The sequence below is a fragment of the Pinus tabuliformis genome, chromosome 8 (genome assembly GCF_031772625.1).
Source record: "Pinus tabuliformis cultivar Carrire ecotype Pingquan chromosome 8, CPIR1, whole genome shotgun sequence".
In the NCBI taxonomy this organism is placed as follows: Eukaryota; Viridiplantae; Streptophyta; class Pinopsida; order Pinales; family Pinaceae; genus Pinus; species Pinus tabuliformis.
Window position 1 is genome coordinate 1,368,482,759 of NC_142294.1, and position 17,738 is coordinate 1,368,500,496.

The following is a 17,738-nucleotide window of genomic DNA, read 5'->3' on the forward strand; positions in this document are numbered from 1 at the left end:
CATAGACCCCTGTCTATGAGGTTTGTCACTTTTCTGTAATAATATGATAGCTACAAGTCTCAAATGACTTGCTAGCTACAAGTCTCAAATGACTTGCTACCTCCAGGATTCCAAACTTTGTTTTGTTGCTAGTCCTTCAGTATTTCTCCTTCATGATGTTCTATTGTCATTTTTCTTTCCTCTATCTTCACATCAGCAGTAGACGATTTTCCTGCACCTATAACAAAATCGTTATACAAATAATCAAAATTTAAAATATAAAGATTTCTTGCTTCATTTGATGTTTCAAGCATCAAATCTCTTCCAGCGTCTTCTCCAAAGATTCTTCCTTGTTCCAGTTCAAATATGTAATCGATTTTTACTTTTGCTTCCTTCTCTGAAAACTTAATTTCATGGAATGAAGAATAAACTTTACTTCAGGCTCACGAAGAACTTCTTCCTTCTCTTCCTCTGTTGCAAATTCTTTGTAGCCTTCATCAGGATTTTTCTTCTTGGCTGGTGCTTTCAACCATTCCTCCAGCAACTGCAATTCTTTTTCCCATTCATTGATCCTTTGATCTCAGTTTGGTTTAGCAACAAACTCCTCATTTGATACCATGCTTGCATACATAAACAAGTTATCAATTTGAACAATACAAGACTTTTCGGTCACATTTGATGCTTCAAGCACCAATCCTTCACAATGGACTTTCTGGGCTTCAACAAATCCTTTTTGTTGTGACTCAACTCCTTTGAGTCTCTCCTTCTCCAACAAAGCAATATGTCTTTGTTCAAGTTTTCTGAACTCGTTTATCAACTTGGCATTCCATCTCTTTTGCAACAGGTTCCATTTGATGTGTTTTCTTATTCTCCATCCATATCTTTGGTCTTCATTCATTCTCTCGTGTAGCCATTTCGTTAATACATCCAACTGTACTTTTATCACTGCAACCTCATGCTCACGCTCCTCATTACTCATCTTACCTTTAGAACCTTTTCTATGATCCTCCATGATTTCATCCACGCTTCCACTGCGCCACTAATTTTAAGATCTAATCCTTACTTTCTGCACTTCTCTGCAAATTCTATTCCAATTTTTCCAAAAAAAACCTTTAACTATGCTGCACATAATATAAACACCAACGCATACCTCTACACATTACATGCAAAATTTTCTCAAAAGATTCTGCAGCAATAATCTCGTACTCTTATCACATCCACACAATTTGGATTATCAAAGCATAGAATAAGAGGTTCTCCATGGATAATGATATAACTCCCAAATTGAAAACTGGAGATATGGTCTTTTCCTAATCCGTATTCGATTTCAATTTGTTAGATTGCTATGGAAAACAAAGGAATAAGACCATTTCAATCTCGTTGCACTCTTCAATTATGTAAGGGATGATTATATTTGGCAAGTCGCTCAAATCAACAAGGAGCACAAGTCTTTATTTGGACCGTGACCAAGCCCACTACCAGATCTGCAAACATAAACCCAATCATTCTGACAACGACACGAAACTTCACATTGTGAACTCAGTTCGACCAGATTTGGAATGATTTCCACCAAATTAACTGATTGTGATGTCGAAGAAAAGTATTGTAATGCTCGGATGCAAGAGGTGTTAGACTGATGAGGCTTCCGAAGCTCGGTTCACAATATCCACGGCCAATTGCAGAAACAAGTGCTTACAAATCCTAAACCTTCGAGCTTCTCTCCTCAACAGGATTCGAAGTTTTCAAATCCAAGCAGCGCCATGATAACAGAGATGCGTTCTTCAACAGTATTCGTTCTATTTCGGCAACCTTCAGCACTGTCTGTGCCATGGATTATGAGTGTGACAGAGACTCTGGTTCGTCGCAGTTCACCAGTTTCCACATTAGTAGTGCCTTACAACAGCGGTAGCCAACAGAAAAATTTCAGAAGCCTGATTCTAATCCTAACAAACAAACGTAATACAGTTCCACGAGTTGCAAAAACGTAGTTCGGCCATCACAACTCCTTTGCTGGATAGAAAAACATGTGGTCATTGCAGCTCCACACTCACCACAAGCACAAGAGCTACAAATTATATTTCAACTTGATCTCCACCATCAATTAGATATTTAACGCAGTTCAGGTTTCCACGCGTTTCTCCACAGCCAGATCTTCAACGCAATCTTCTTACAGGTTTCGCAATACCTGCATATTTATTCTAGAGTAGTTCATCTCATTGTTGCAGGTCATTACGACACTCTCAATTGCTGTGCTAATATCAACAACGTATAGGCAGTGATGTCAGTCAACATTTTTTAACAATTCAATAATATAATAACGGTCAATGGCTCCGATACCACTTTGATGCAGCAAAGCTCCAACTTTTCACACTATTCTTGGAGCTGTAAATCTAGCCATAGGTTACAACAAAAAAAAAGATAATACCAAAAACATCTGCACATAATCTCTTAAAATAATTCATTAATAAAATATTTACATAGAAATTATTCCCCTTCTCCTCTTCACTCACACCCCTCTACATCTTTTATTGATCTCAGGCCTATAGGAATAACTAGAAGATTATGGATCATTCTAAATCCATGATCTTCTCCATAAATTTCTCAACTAAATCCTAAAATTCCTCCAACTTTACAATTTACTCCACTAATTCTTTACTTTATGATCCCTTAATCCCTAAGATCTCTATGAGATCTTTACAAATCTATCATCACTCATATTCTCTCATAATTGAGAATATTTACAATTAAAACCTCACACAAATTTTCTACTCAATTTATTAAAAAAAATATACAAATAAATTAAAACATCACACCCCCTAAGTCAACCAAATATACAATGATTTTCTGAAGCGGGATGCTCCTTCATTAATCTCAAATCTATTAAGTGTTGAGAGAGATCAAATCTCTCAAGGTAGGAATCATTTTTCAAGTTTTTTCACTTTAAAAAATGTTTTGCATCTTAATAGATTTGATCCCTCTCACCACTAGATACATTTGATGTTAAGCTGGATCTACCTTGATTATAATTTCAACTAATATACTTGTACACAAAACATCTTATAAGTTAATGCAACTAGACGAAATAAAAATGAACATATATAATAACACTTACTTTTCAAATAGATAAAAAAAACTAAACATGAAATGAAGTACTAAAGATGGGAAAAAAATTATTTGTTCTATAAAAGTATGAGACAAATGATCAAATGAAACCAATAGCATCTCCAATTATTTCAAAAAGCTCTAACATCCTTGCAGACATATAAATCACCAGCAATGATGACAAAGTTAACTAGCTCCTTCATTATAGTGGGTTGGCCACAAAAGTATCAAAGGAAATCCATCAGATATTTCTGAAAGAGACACCATTCAAAATCACCAAGATTGAGGTTGTGGCAAGTGAAAAAGTGGCAATGTTGGGAATTATTTTTGTCTCAGGTTCTGTCTAGCAAGAGTTTGAAAAGATGCACACCAAGGAATGTGAACTGATATTTGTTGCATGCATATATAACAAAATGATTTGATAATGGTTTCCAAAGCCTTCACTTTAATTCTAATTATATGTAGTGTGACCTACCTAAGCTTCAAATATTCAATTTCAATTTGCATCAAACTTGACATCCATCACTCAACGTGAATGGAGGTGTTTGGTCATATAGGTTCGGTCACATGTACGATAGCCCTAATTCTCAAGGGGCTTGTAGTGAGAAGAAAGTAACCGAAGCATTATACAAGGGCAGGCCAAGGATGTTATTATACAAGTAGAGGAAATCTCATAGAGCTTACGCTTGAGTTTAGAGCCCCAAAAAGCCCCATTAGGGCGAGGGGTGTGTTGCATCTGTCATTTCCATCTAGATATCTGTATAGGGCTCTGTGTTTTTCCTTGAGTTTTCCCAATTTTATTTTTTCCCTACCTGTTTTCCAATCTCAACGCAATTCAATTTGGCACAAAAATATGAGCACAAATGATTTAATTGTAAGCGATCTTCTTTCTCGAGATGAAATTATAGATTGAGAAGCTGCAAAAACCTTGAGTCCTGACAGGGTTGTAATGCGCTTTGAAGTGCCTATGAAGGCCACATAGATGGATCATATTGAAATAGGAAATAATGGTATTCGTGGGGGAGTAGAAGCGAAGAAGAAGAAGTCTCTGGGGTTTTCTATTGAACAATAACCGTTGATAAAATCTATTGAGGTCATCAATCAAATGAAACCAATAACATCTCCAATTATTCCACGAAGCTCTAGCATCCTTGCAGGAATATAAATCATCTCCTTCATTGCAATGGGTTAGAAACAGAAGCCTCGAAGGAAATACACTGAGTTTTTTCTGAGAGACAACATTTGAAATTGTTCAGAATGAGATTGTGGCCAGTGACAAAGTGACAACATTGAGAATTATTTCTATCTCAGGTTCTGTCTAGCGGGAGTTTGAAAGGATGCAAGACAACGAAATCTATAAGATCCTAGATCCGGGAACATGAGTTGAAAAATATCTGTGCACGTAAGTTGATGGGAGAAGAATATCCATCTCACAGATTTCTATTTCGGAATATTGGGAAGGGTTCCTTCCCCACTTGGAGTTCAAATGAGCGAGAGTTAATATTTAATATCGTGGTCATGAGGGTCGGGTTACATGGGGCTCGCTTCTTCGCGTTGGTGTTAAAATGGAGTGGTTACAGGGTGGATGTTTATAATGTTAATTCAAAGGGAGTTTTGGGAAAGGGCTCTCCCTTAGCACCTGTCATTTAATTCTTGGCTCTAGTGGCTATTATTAGGAAGTTGAAGTTGTTGAAATTGTCCTCAAAATATGTCAATTTCCCCTTTAAAGAGGGTTAACCCTACCACCTATTTAACCAATTTTCCTTTTATGTGAAAGTGTAATCTTTGTTTTTCACATGAAATGAATGGTGAAGTAAGTGTCTCTCAATCATAAATTGAATTTATTAATGCATTTAATTTAGGAGTTAGACTTGCAGAGTAGGTGTTTTGTTGATACAAGTCTAAGGCATCATAGTACCATCATAATCCAACAAACGTTCCCTGTTGTAGGTTCTTTTGTATGCGAAGACAATATATTCTGAGGAAAGCTTCCCAATGCTTGGACTAAGTGCTACAACCATGAAACTTAAGCCAAATCCAATGCCCCAACACCTAATCTTAAAATGATTTCACATACTCTCTCCAAGTCTTGCTCAAAGTTGTGAGCCCAATAGTTTTTTTTCATGCCATAGTTGTTGCTCAACCCCAAGAATTATAAGGGATACATTCATGGTATCATCAACAACTTCTATATTACAAATATTAACCTTTATAACATAACTGAGAGAAGGATTACAACTTATGAACTCAAACAAAACTAACATACTTTCCTTTGGAGTTCTAGAACTTAATCTTAAGATTTCATTTACTTTGGAATTGTCCTGTCTGAAATCAACATATTCATAAAAAATAAGATTCATTCTATGCTTCACAGTGTTCATAACACAATAATTTGCAATTGTGTAGAAATCATATCTCTCAAACAATGAAATAGCTCTATTTACTAACACAAAAGGTTCATAACCAGGATGCTCAAATGGTCCATAAGACCTTCTCACAAAGCATTCCCAAATATGCACAATTTCCCAAAAATTGCAATTATATGTGGAAATGGAAACTGCAGCACCAATAGGCACATCAACAACACAAATACTGTTTCACAAAAGGAAACTACTAGATCTTCCACCTTCATTTCTTGTTCTGAATAAAGATCTCTAAGGTCCTTCACAATAGAACATATTTTTACCGTCATCCATGCATCATACAAACGCACATTATAAATTGTACATCAACTCACACCTCTTCACCTGTCACATTCTTATGAACCCTTCTATTAATTCAAAAAGTTGTGGCCATAACTGCTCATCTCTCAATTTATGGATCCTCTTTGATATTGAGTCAACTACTTGGATTGCAACCTTAATCCTTGTATTTAAATTTATTATTGCAGTGGTTGTAGCATCCACAAGCTGATGATCCACCCCCTGTAACCTCAACTTATGCTGCAAAGCTAATAGGGTCACAAAACCCTGGATAACAAAATGAAATGTAAAATTAATGGGGAGAATGAAATTGTAATTGTTATGATAGCCATCAGTGTGTGAGGGAACCATCAATACAAAGAACTACCAACACAAAGAACTCATGTGCTATCAGAGAAAAACCAGAGCTAAGAGATCTATGTTCTGCATATGGAAACCATGTGAGCATGAGCTGTTCCTCCCCATGCATGTGCAAAGAACTATTTCTAATTATAAACATCGAAGAGATAGGATATTGTTTCTCTTCTATGTAGCACATTTGGAAGGGAAAGCCTTGTGGCCCCTTCCTCAAAGACCTTGTATCTTTTCCAACAAATAGGTACAATTCAAATCTCTATTTAAGCAACATAAAAATCAATCTAGAATGCCATAAAATCTTCCCGGGCAGCTGATGTCAATGCTTATGAATGTAAGAAACCAAATTAGAAGGAATCTATTTGAGGTTGTTTTTGGCCCCCTCCAGAATGTGTGGGCCATTCTTGGATTATAGATCACTATGATCTAGATTCAACATTCACCTGCTTTAATCTCTCAAGATGGATTCTCATTACATGCCATTTCTAAGCATATATCAACATAAGAACAATTTTTGAAATTTAATTACCAAGCAAACATAGTGGAATCGATTGATTTTCTCATCAGGAGAGAACCTTTGAATTTGTTGTAAAACTATGCTTAATCTGTCAATGAACCTGTCCCTTTGAAATGTAAATTTGACGGATTCAAGATCTACACTATTGGCATCATGCATAGCAGTAAAGAAATCTTTAGAAGTCACTGCTCGAACATCCTTCTTGATGCTTGATTCTTTCATTCTGAAATTACATGTTTAGATCACTATTTGGAACAACATTGAAGTTGAACCAACGCACCAGTTTCTAAAGCTTTTTATGTGTTTCTAATATGATTCAATCGAAGTGCCCCGATAATTATGGTTTATGGTGAACCTCTTTTTGACAACAAAACATCTAACAACAAATACGATGGCGACACTAATAACCTTGTTGTTATGTTTCATTTCCTGAAATCATTACCAAAATACAATCGTTGTTTGTTGAGGTTGAAAACAAAAAGTGGAATGCGGGTGGTTGTAGTAGTTTTTAAAATCACCAAGGACCCCCCTCCCACTATTAACCTATGCATGCCACGTCAATAATAACCTTGTCGATATGTTTCATTTCCTGAAATCATTACCAAAATACAATCATTATTTGCTAAGGTTGAAAACTAGATGTGGAATGCGGGTGGTTGTAGTAGTTTTGAAAATCACCAAGGCCCCCCCACCCACTATTAACCTATGCATGCCATGTCAAGAGGGTTGTTTTGACAAAACATGAAATCGCAAACCCCCTCTATTAAATGTTGAGCATGCAAGGGTGTTTTGCTATTAAAATCCATCCATTGATCTACTGCTCTTTAACATTGTTGTGAAGATATGCTCATTGTATAAGTGATCTTATAGACTTATAGAGCTTCCATCTATTTTGAAAAAAAATCATTCTAAAGAGGTTTGGGCAAATTTTGAGGCCATAAAGCTTTTGAATACCTTTTATGAACACACATATCTCCCATAAATTTTGAAGGCATAAAGCTTTTGAATACTTTTTATGAACACACATATCTTCCATAGGTGTTGGTGCACATGCATCTAGTTAGACTTCATTAGATTCAATTTTACTCTAATTCTTGCATGTGATGTGCACTTAGTTATCGTTAGTTAAATCTAGTGCTTACATGTGTGCATTTGGCTTAGTTAGTTAACTCGAGTGCTTACATGTGATGTTCACTTGACTTTAGTTAGTTAACTCTAGTGCTTGCATGTGGTGGATGCGCACATTCGCAGAACATAAAGCACACTTAGCTTCAATTAGCTTTAATTATCCTTGGTTATTGCATGTACAACTAAGATTAACTTAGTTGATTTATGTATTGATTCTCAAATCAATATTGGGTAATTGAATTCATTCTCTATTCCAAATTTTTTTTTCAATTCTTGCAAGTTTGTGCCATGATGCAGAAGAGTATTGATCTGATGGAAAAGTCTCTTCAACAAAATAATATTGGTCATCACATTCCAGAAAGTGCCAAGAAGAAGACGGAGGCAAAACCATTAGAAACAAGGGGTAATGGTCATGATTTGATTTCCCTTCATTTTACACCACAAGATTGGATCATCGATTCAAGAGCTTCACATCATATGGCTTCTTCAAATGACTCTTTTTCTTCTCTACATGCATACACGAGTCCTCCTATTCTTATGGGCGACAACTTTGCATTTGAAGCAACTGGATAAGGAAGAACAAAATTCGAAGATGGAAGTTTTGAGAATGTCTTGCATATTCTGAGACTTTCTATGAATCTTCTTTCGGTATATCATATGACACACAAAGACATCGAAAGGAAAGTGGAATTTACCCCGGATTCTGTGAACATAATTTATGATATACAAACCAACTTGAAGATTGCATCTGGAAAGGTAAATTATTAATCTTATTTGTATACATTTTCTAATTTTGTTCCTCAGTAAGGTTCTAGTTTTCTACTTACGCATGCAAATGAAGAAAGAAGGATTTTGCATGAGAGATTTGGGCACTTGAATTTCAGATATATGCAGCAACTTAGCAAGAAAGGGATGGTTAAAGGATTGTCAACTATTGAATTTTCAAATGGTGTTTGTAATGGATGTGCTCTTGGAAAACATCCACAAGACAAGTTCGAGAAGGAGCATGCATGGAGAGCCTCTTCACCCTTGGAGCTTGTACACGATGATCCCATGGGTCCATTTCCAATACCTTCAATGAGAAAAGTAATATATGTGTTACCATTTTTAGATGATTACACGAGATTCACTTGAGTTTATTTCTTGAAACTCGATTATGAAGTTTTCTAGCATCTAAATATTTTCAAAGCCAATGTGGAAAATCAGTCTAGAAATCACATCAAGATCCTCCACACAGATAATGGGAAGGAATATGTCAAAAAAGATATCCAAAATATTTGTAATGAAGTAGGCATACAGTTGCAACATACAGTTCCTTACACTCCACAACAAAATGGGGTGGCCGAAAGGAAGAATAGATCTTTGAAAGAGATGACCAATTTCATGTTGCATGCAAGATATCTTCCATCAAAATTGTGGGTTGAAGCTATCAATTGTGCCTCATACATCCAAAATAGATCTCCTCATAAATTTGTTACTAGAAAAACACCTTTTGAGGCTTGGACTGGCATGCAACCTGAAGTCAGTCATTTCTGCATTTTCAGATCTTGAGCTTGGGCCCATATTCCTACATAGAAGAGAAAGGATTTGGAGCCTCATAGCAAGGCATGCATGTTTGTTGGATACTCTTATGAAGTCAAAGGGTATGGATTGCTCGATATTGAAGAGTTATTTATCGAAAGGAGTATAGATTTTGAAGAATATTCTTTGCATGCACAACAAAATGAACCTGTTACAAAGTTGCCCTCACCACTAATTGATGAGTATGCAGATGATACTTGAGATCAAAATTTTGATCTAGATGAGCCTTTTCCTACAACACCTATTGGACCACTAGTTGTTGAACATTAAGATAATACTTCCTCAGGCAGTATGGAAGATTCTCAACCACCTTCAACACAAAAATGGCACAACATGAGTGATCTCTGAGATGATCCTGCCACTATACCTCAATTTGAGGAAGCTCCAAAAACACTCTTAGCTATGGAGCCATGCATGCCCATGCACGATTATATGATGCATGCATCTAATCCAAAAACTTATGTAGAAGCAGCTTGGCATCCTGAATGGGAAGCAACTATGGATGAGTAATACAACTCTCATTGAGAACCAAACTTGGGACCTAGTTCCGCTACCTTCCAATCATAAACTTGTCAGGTGCAAGTGGGTTTACTAGACCAATAAAGAAACAAATGGCCAAGTTAGTTGATATAAGGCACGATTGGTGGAAAAAGGTTTCCAGCAGGTACATGGTGTTGACTATGATGAAACTGTTTCTCCAGTGGAAAAAATGGATTCCATTCAACTAGCTCTCCCCATTCCAATAGTAAGAGGATGGGAGGTGCATCATATGGATGTGAAGAATGCCTTTCTTCACGGTGATCTTGAGGAGGAAATCTAAATGGAAAAACCGCAGGTATACATGAAAAAATCATCTTTGATATGCAAACTAAAGAAGTCTCTCTATGGCCTCAAGTAGGCACCTAGAGCATGGTATGAAAAGATGGATTCCTATTTGTTATCTTAAAATTTTGTACACTACAAATCTGATTCCAATGTTTATTTGATCAAGAAAATTGACTCCTTATTGGTCATAGTACTATATGTAGATGATGTTTTGATAACAGGGAGTTCAACTTCCGCCATTGCTGAGATTAAAATTGCATTACATAAGTGGTTTTTTGTGACAAATATGGGATTGCGAAAATTTTTCCTTGGACTAGAGATCAATCGGAGTGGTTAAGGGATTACCATTTCTCAACTAAAGTATGCTAGATATATTTTGGCACGATTTCACATGAGTGAATGCAAGCTAGTAGCAACACCTTTCTTATCAAGGATAACGCTTGAGAATGCCAAAGACACACCATTGTTGATTGCACATTGTACCATCAGCTTGTGGGGAGTCTTCTTTATCTCACTCACTCCCATCTTGATATCTCCTATGTCATAAGAGAAGTTTCCAGATACATGGAGTCACATGAGTTGCACTAGAAAGTTGCAAAGAACATCCTTCGATATGTCTAGGGGAAAATCACCTATGGGATTCATCATGATGCAAATTGTTCTTTGGATCTCATTGGGTTCACGGATTCAGATTGGGCTAGTGATAACCTTGATCGCAAGTCCACCTCTGGTTATGTACTTAGTTTGGGATCTGACCCAATTTGTTGGTCAAGCAAGAAGTAGGCTTCCATTGCTTTATCATCAAGAGAGCTCAAGTACAAAGGAGCAGTCAATGCCACTATTCAAGCCATTTGGCTACAACATTTTCTTTCTGAGCTTGGTATTAGTGTCCATCATCTGATTGTCATATGGTGTGATAATCAGAGTACACTAAAGTTTTGCAGATATCTAGTGCAGCAACAATGGACCAAACATATCAAGATCCACTTGAAATTCATTAGAGAATTGATTCATGATGGGACCACTCATCTACAGTATTGTCCCAATTTTGAGCAAATTGATGGCATCTTCAATATGACATTCACTGAGCAGAAGTTTCAATTTCTAAGAGATCATCTCAGGGTGAAGGACACAACTTCCTATCAGTTGTATTTTCTCTACTTTTTTCATTATATTTTGAGAGGGAGGGGGGGGGGGGGGGGGGGTTTGGGGGTTTCTTCCCATCATATTTTCCCTCTTTCCTGCTTTTCATGCATTCTACATGGGTACCTAAAATGACCTTGTTGTTGCTCTAGTTCTTGCATGTGATGTTCACTTACTAAGTGTTAGTTAAATCTAGTGATTACATGTGGTCTGCACTTAGCTTAGTTCGTTACCTCTAGCACTTGCATGTGGTGCATGTTCACATTAACAGAACATAAAACACATTTGGTTTCAGTTATCCTTAGTTATTGCATGTACAACTAAGCTTAACTTAACTACTTTATGTATTGATATTCAAATCAATATTGGGTAATTGAATTCATTCTCTATTCCAATTTTCTTTTTCAATTCTTGCAAGTTTGTGCCATTATTAATTAGCTAGATCCGTATTTGTGCTCTAATAATTTTACAATAGGAAACACATCAGTTCTATGCAAATGAACATATGTACAAACCAAACACCAATTTCCCTCACAGTAGTTAGTAAATAAATCAAAGAGTCATCATTCACTTCAAATATTAAAGAATATGAAAGAACTCTTAACATAAATTTGAATGCAAGGTCATGAATGTAGCTTGCTTTTCATTCTGATACACCAATTTTCCGCATATCTGCACCTGAAAGTATTGATATAGTGTTGGGAATAAAACCAATCTCCCCCCGCAAAGAGAAAACAAGCCAACAATATATTTTAGCATCAACTTTAGTTACAAGCTTGTTGATAAACAATACTTCAAGTAAGAGGTTGAAAAGCATTCTCACATTTCATAAACAATAAATTTTGGCATAGGGCCTGCTTTGAATCTGTTAGTCCCTTATATAGGTAGACATTAGATTAGGATATGAATGATATTTAAACTCTTTCACACACCATTATTAGAAGTTGATCCAATAGAACCAAGAAATGATATGCCATTAACATTCACTGCATGATATGGGCTTGAAACATATTGAATGCACCTTGGGTAAGATGCAAAGCATGCAATGAAAACTCTTTTGGCCAAATACTATATGCCAACAAGATGTGAACAATCAAATAGAATTTGGAGAAGAGAAAAATGCAACATATTTTGAGCCAATATAGAGGAAGTCAAAAAAATTTAACTGTAATTTTGCCAAGAAAATGTTACAACAAATCCCAGACCCTCGAAAACATTTTGTTTCGAAATTCAAACCCACTTATCAATTGATATTGTTGCTTTATAGTTTCAGTCTGCAAAATAAATGCTAAATTAGAACATATTTTCAATCAATAAGAAACATCCAATGCATAATAAAGTAAAATGAGCACACAGTTCCAGTCAATAAGAAACATCCAAAGTGGCCAACTAGTGTCAAAAAAATATAAATATCTAGCATTTCAATCAAACCTATCTTCCATCTAGACAATACTATACAAATTTCTGAGGCATGTTTCATATTCTAGAGAAAGAGGAGGTACACCCCAGGATAATAAGTTCCCCAGCTACTTTCCTCTCCATTTGATGTTTTTGTAGCATAGATGTTCAGCCCTTTGGTAGCAAACCCTAAAAAATGCTTCCACTTTCACATGCTTCAATATAAATGACCTAATCATACAAACAATTTAGTAAATGTTGAACCCACATGTAGAGATAAATGAGATAGAAAAGAATATAGGATTGGTAGGATTTTTCTCACCATTTCCTTATATGCACCAGCAACATGTTTCTTCTTTAAAACTTCAACAAGGTCTTGTTCATAGAGATAAATAGCAATGGGCATCCTTGGACAAATGAGGTGCAATTGCACAAATGAAATAAAATCCAAGTTTTGAATAGAATCATATAAGAAATACATTTCCAGCAATAGTATCTCATATTTCAATAGTCAAATCCCAAAATAAACATCAAACTGAAAAAATTTAATGCAAAGAACCCCAAATAAATAGTACCCAAAAATCAAACAAAATTAAACAACAAACCATACCACAAAGAATGATATTTTCAAAATTAAACAACAAACCATACCACAAAGAATGATATTTTAATGAAGGATTAGATTTGTAATGCGAAAGGGTATTCAGCTACCTGAAAACATACGATGCAGGAATAAGTGGGGCTCCACATCATGCACATCGTCATCATAGAATTGTAGAAGCAATTCCTCTCGCAAGCCCTCATTTTATTCAAAATCCTGTGATTCTTATCATAACAATAATAATTCCCAAAATTAACCAAATCAATCCCCAAATAGATTATGACGTCACGAACATCATCCTGCCCTCCCATCTTGGGGTCAATGGGTGATGACATTTTCTCTTAGTCAACAATAAAAGTTATTTTTTTCTTTTTAAATAAAAAAATAACAAAAAGATTTGCACCCAAGTTCAACTTTATAATTAAAAATAATATACTTTCTAATCAATACATTGAGATGGATGCTATATGTTCCCCAGAGACATAATAAAATAATTATTGAAATTTGAAAAGATGACATGTTTTTAATGTTTTGGGTTTGGATGTTATATGTTCCCTATAGACATAATAAAATAATTATTGAAATTTGGAAAGATGACTAAACATTTTATGTTTTTAAATGTTTTGAGTTTTTTATTATTGAAATTTAGTTACATAATTTTTATTAAAATAAAAATTATAATTTTGGATTTGATAAAATTGTTGTTTTTAATGTAAAATCAATTAAATATCTCAAATATATGAATATCTATGAATACTTATTGTAACTAAGTTATATAATAATAGTATCCAATATTTCAAATTCTATTAATTAAAAAGTATTCTTATAAGTTTTTAGAAAAAAAAAAAAAACACCCATTATTTTAAGGAGTAAACAAAAAAATCAATCCATAATAAATGCACTGCGTAATCCCCCATACTTAAACTTTAAAATTATTATTTTTTTAAATAAAATATATTTCATCTTTACATTAATTGATAGTAATTAGTAGTTGTTATCCTAATTTAAGGTTTAGAATTATTAATATTCTTATGGTGAGAATTTTGAATTTCAATTATGTTAAATGTTGGAAATGGAAGGTGGTTTATATATATATATATATATATATATATATATATATATATATATATATATATATTCCATCCTGAAAATTTGCAATAGTAATTTGTGATTATTGAAATCATTGTTTTTAATATAAAATTGGATTCAACAAGCTCATATACCTTTACCACAACTTTATTTTGCATAGTTAATGAATAGTATAGTAATCTCATTCATGCAAAATGATTATTGAGACAAAAAAAATCTCAATTTCCCTTCCCATTATTTTGAGTGATAAGAAAAAATCAAATTCATAGATATTTAGACTATATTTTAGAAATATATCAAATGTTTTGGGTGGACACTCCACCCATCACGAGGGGATCCAAATGAACCTCCTCAATGATAAGTGTACTGTTCACTTGAAATGTTGGGCATGTTTCTAAACTCTAACATAGTTCATATCCAAAATCTCATGCACTCATGACTAAATGTGAAAAACTACACTCTCAATTATTAATATCCTCTTTAAAAGTGTTAGTGAACAATAATACAAGACTAAAGCATTATAATGCATATCCAAAACTAAATTTTATACAAATACTTGAAAAATGTGAACAATATTGAAAGAAAAAACATTATAGTAGATATCCAAAACTAAATCTTACACAAATACCTGTCAAAAACATAGATATAAGTCCACCACCTTCTAGTCTTATAGTAGCTCAAAGTATTTTGACCTTCAAGATATGGATGCATGGCCTTTCACTCTCATTATCATCCCCTTTTCATCATAACTTATTAGTTGAATAGTTTAACATGCAAGGGATTATTCAACAATTTTCAAGTTTTAAGTTTTTTTTTATGTATCTTTAGCAAGCAATTGAACAAACCAGGTCTCAAGGATATGTAAAAACATACATAGAAGAGCATGGATTGAGGATCCATGGTAAATGATTCATTTGTTCGTTTAAGGACTTATTCAAGGATTATGAGTTTGAGAAGTTACAACAGTATCCCAAGGCACTTGTTTTTCATCCTTGACCATGATCAAGGCCTTGCCTCAAATCATTATTCCCCAAAACACTTATTACCTTCCATGGAAAAATTCTTGGCATCCACAATATTTCCATGGTAATGTGTAAGCTTCTGGTAGATTCATCGGAAGTCCCTTTATTTCATTGTAAGAGAGTGTTGATCTCCATGATGGCTAAGTAAAAAATGATCATCTAGAGATCTCCCTTTTGTTGAGATTACAATATATGTAAGCACATTATTGACCATTATAAGCATAAGAGATACATAAATCATTTCCTTTTATGGTTCTCTTTCAACTATGTGCAATCCTTATGGAGAGGATTGAACTTGAGATCCCTACTCGTTCATTTAACTCACTATAGAAAAAGGGAACTAATGTGCACTTTCAAGTTTTGGGCCTTTTTGTCAATGTCGCAAAGGATGGTTGGTCCACATATGTGACACTAGGATGCCCTAACCTCTCTCTTGTCTCACTTGCTTCCATGCACATCACTTTTTTGGTAATATCAAATGATTTGTGCACCCTTGGCCTCGTCCAACATCACTTTCTCCATGTCATTCACATTGTTGATACATGTCCCTCTTTTTCTTGGCACATGAGCTCTCTCTTTCCTAGTGTGTTTGTCTTCCCATTGCTGTGTGCTTGAATGATACCTATTATATTTCATTCACTAAGAGTAGGGTTATTGAGAAAGTTGACCTTTCATTGGTTCCCTTTTTCTTCATCGATTTCCTTTCCTTTGTAACCCTTTTTTTATGTGCTCGATAGACACAAAATTCGTTGCATAACTAGCTAGAGATGATATTGCTTGATTATTATTCTTAAGTGTGTGTTTCTTCTTCACCAATCACAAGATTTCCATATAATTTCTCCTTTGATAAACAACCCTTTACTTTTATACACTTTTATGACCCTCCCACTTTACTCAGTAACCCATTCATGATTTGTTTAGTCAATGAGAGTTTGTTTGTTTGACAATCTCGAATAAACCCTCAACTCCATTTCCATGACAACATATCCATTTGTTTAGTGATCCTATATTTAGATGCATTCTTTTACTTTTCCTTTCTCTCCTGTGTTCATAGAGCTTACATTTCCATTATTAAAGACTATATGAGGATCTTTTCCAGCCTATTTATACTGGTCATTTCCAAATAATGATACACATGTTAATTACACCAAAGAAATTATTTTAAGGGGTGGACTTCTCAAACATTTTTTTCTATCCACATCCAATCATTGGTTGACATTTTATTATGTTTTCACTCAATTGAGAACTGCCACTTGTCACCAACAACTACAATATGTCATTAGCCGATTGTGGCCAGCAAAAACCCCCCTTCTTATTTTATTTTTATCATTAATACTAAATAAGTGGGGACCCTTATTAAAAAAAAATTTAGTGCTTGTATTCCCCATTTTGGATAAAACTTACTATCATAAACTTAGCAGAATTCCCGAAAAACCAAAAAACACTTAAGTTTTATGATAAAGTTCGAATAAAACCTCTCTCTCAATAAAGAGCGTCGCATCACAAAAAGGTAATGGATGCCTTCCTACAACCGGAATCTTAAATTTGCGAAATCGCAATGCAAAATCACGCATCAAAAGACCCTCATCGCATCGCATGCCTCAAATATCACTTAAGCTAAAATGCCTCAAACCGTCGATATGCGATGGCGCGTCTCGCAAATCGCATTTCACAGAAAACACATTAATGGACGATTGCCACACGCAACAGATTAGCAATATTGCGATCTGCGATATTGCGATCTGCAATATTGCAAAGCAAACTGCAAAGTCGTCTTATCACAGATCTACAAGGCTCATTGTTCGAAAAAGATTTTTCCATAAACCGATGCCCAGTTATGCGCATTAATGTTAATTAATGAGTTAGTTGGCAATCATTAATGAAATATGGTTTTGATCTGATCGAAGAGCCATTTCACGTAGGGTGATATATTTTATATGTTTTCGGCATTTAAATCTTTCCCGTCACCTTTTTCTTATCATTACTCTTGCCTCATTTGTAAACTACAGGAGCAAAGAGCAAAGAGGTATACATAGAAGTGTTCAGAAGTTTATGGGAAAGAAGGATAAAGCTCCGAGTTCTGAAGATAAAGAAATGACGCCCTTGTACACAGACACCACCTATAACAAAGATGTCGGCATTACTACTTGGGAGGGCATGTATAGTCTACTCGATGAAGAAAACCCCAGAATAATGGAGGTTACAGCTACTGCAGGCTCACATGGGTCTTCTGAGGTGTCAATTACAGAACTAGCATGTTCGTTCTTGCACCGGATAGCGGCGAGGCCCAAAATTCT